At 44.0% G+C, this 2,680-nt stretch overlaps 1 pseudogene; it reads right to left on the bottom strand.

Moving 5' to 3' along the window:
- Positions 1-537: 537 nt before the first annotated feature.
- Positions 538-1,088, bottom strand: LOC108532550 (exosome complex component RRP43 pseudogene; annotated as a pseudogene).
- Positions 1,089-2,680: the final 1,592 nt, after the last annotated feature.

The raw sequence follows: 2,680 nt of genomic DNA, 5'->3' as shown, positions 1-2,680 counted from the left end.
CCATGTATATCCAATTATCCCACCACTGGTTATTGGAGAGCTCATCCTTTCCCCATTGATCTACAATGCTATTTTTGTTATGTGTCAAATGTCCATATATAGTGGGTCTGTTTCTGAGTTCTCTGTTTATTCAGTTGTGGCTTTGTCTATCCTTTCTTGGTCTTGATATCTGGCAAGGAAATCCTCTCATCTCATTCTTCCTCAGGAGTATCTTGGCTAGTCTTTGTTTTTCTGTGTTAATTTGAGCATCAGCTTATTAAGTTTCACAACTATATATGGGTTTTTGATCAGAATTGCATTAAATCTATACATCATTTTGGATGAATATTCTACATCTATTTGGTTATTCTTTTTTTTTTGTTTGCTTTGTTTTCGAAAAGTGGCCATTTTATTTGGGCTTTCATATTCTTAAGTTACTTCATCCATCATTTTTTAACTTCTTTGTGTCTTCGTAACTGCTCGGCTCATGCAGTCCTGAAGTTTAGCTCCAGTTAGCCCACTTCCACCTGGTTTGTGAAGCAACGAGCTTGTCTCTTCTCATCCATCACTATTGTTAAGGTTCCTGGGTTGTTTTGCAATAAGCGCTAACAAGCAAAATGTGCAGGCATCCAAAAATGTTTTCCCATCACTAGTCAAGGCCAAATGAGATCACAGTACAGAACCAGGCAAGCCTTCCCTGGCAGAAATGCGTAAGTCCCTCTATTCTGATTTACTGTCGAATTTTCAATGACATCTGCCAATGAATGGCTAGCCACTTGGGGCTCATTCCCATGAGCGTCCGACCGGAATCTCATGCAACACATGGGTGCGTAGATCACATCAGAGAACAACATATCCTTTATCAGGGGCAATCTGTTGGTGGGTGCTGCAAATTCCGCCTTTACACTCCAACTCCACAGATTACTGTAGTATTTCCCAACTTCACTAAAGCAGAACCATCTGCGGTATTAATTGAACCTATGTTGACAGTTGTGGTTCTGAATTCACCAAGTTCTCTTCCATCAGGACGGCAGTTCTCTTTCAGAAATCTCCTGTAATACTCCAGAGGTTCCACAGTTTTGAACCCAGCCGCCATCTTCCCGCCCGCGCGTCTCTATTTGGTTATTCTTAATGTATTTCAATAAAGGTTTTACAATGTTCCCTATTAAAGTCTAGCACATTTTTTGTTAGGTACTTAAAAATCCTATTGCAAATAGTATGTAATTTTTTGTTCTTTGAACATATCAGAATACACATGATTTCTGTGTTCAAAGTTATGTGAGTATGGGAACAAGAGAAGGCAATTTAATAAGTGACACTTTGAAGTAAGAACGAGAAAGATGACCTATGGAAACTTTTGGAAAATTTGTTATTTGTGTATCTTATTTTTTGTGTATCTGTGGATGAGAATCATTTTTATTGCTGTCAGTTATCAACAACTCACAGAGTTGTAAAAATAGCTCGAAGACAATGAAAGGTGACCTCAGAGAATCAGATAAATGGGAAGGGCATGTTAATTTTTTATTAAAACGATTTTTTTATTTCAATAGATTTAGGGATAAAAGTGGTTTTTGGTCCCATGGATGAATTGTACAGTGGTGAGGTCTGGGCTTTTAGTGGACCCCTCACCCAAATAGTATACATTGTACCCAATGGGTAACCCTCACCCTGCTTCCACTCACCCCTCTCTTTTGAGTCTCCAATAAATTTAGGTTAGTTCCATGAGCTTTGAGGTTTTAGTTACTTGTGTTACAATCAGTGATACGGGAGGGGGGCAGGGAAGTGCTGGATAGAGAAAGGCGCGTCCCTGGCTAGAGGTCCACCCCACAGACCGAGGTGAGGACAGACATTCCTGTTTTCGCCCCCAAATGTTGCATTTTCAAAGACCACTCTGGCCCACCGCGGCTCCACCCTGGGCCTTTAAAAACCCGAGACTCTAGCAAGGCAGAGACACAGAAGCTGTTGGATGGTGAGAGGAACACATTGACAGAAGAAGACAAGCGACAGGACAGCGGGAGGACGTCGAGGGGAAGAGCACACTGACAGACGCCCGCACCGGTAGGCCATCCAACGGCGGGACCAGGCGGAGTTTGGCCAGGGCAATCGGAGGAGAGCTGGGGCAACAGAGCGACCCAACTCCAGGGAAGACCATCTCCCTTCTGGCTCCCGCATCGGCTGAGAACTACTTCCACTCAATAAAACTTTACACTCACTCTCCAAGCCCACCTGTGATGCTATTCTTCAGGTACACCAAGGCAAGAAGATGGGATACAGAAAGCCCTCTGTCCTTGCCACAAGGTAGAGGTTCTAATTGAGCTGGTTAACACAAGCCGCCTCTAGACTGCAAACTAAAAGAGCAAAACTAAAGGAGCACCCTGTAACACACGCCCACTGGGGCTTCAGGAGCTGTAAACATTCACCCTTAAACACTGCCGTGGGGTTGGAGCCCCATAGCCTGCCCATCTGTATGCTCCCCTAGAGGTTTGAGCAGTGGGGCACTGAAGAAGTGAGCCACACCCCCATCGCATGGCCTGCGAGGGGAACAAGGGAACCTTTTCCATTTCTGTAGGCTTCCATCCAGAAGGTTGTCTGACACATTCCCTCATCAGCCTTAGCTTCAGAAATACACGAATGGTACGATTTTCCCCATTCATCTCATGTGGTGTTGTGGGAAAGGAGATGTGTTCCAGGACCTACAGGT

This window comes from Rhinopithecus bieti, unplaced genomic scaffold, assembly GCF_001698545.2.
Source record: "Rhinopithecus bieti isolate Rb0 unplaced genomic scaffold, ASM169854v2 scaffold_573, whole genome shotgun sequence".
NCBI lineage: Eukaryota > Metazoa > Chordata > Mammalia > Primates > Cercopithecidae > Rhinopithecus > Rhinopithecus bieti.
The sequence above is the reverse complement of the archived record's forward strand: the minus strand, read 5'-3'. Positions and strand labels throughout refer to the sequence as shown.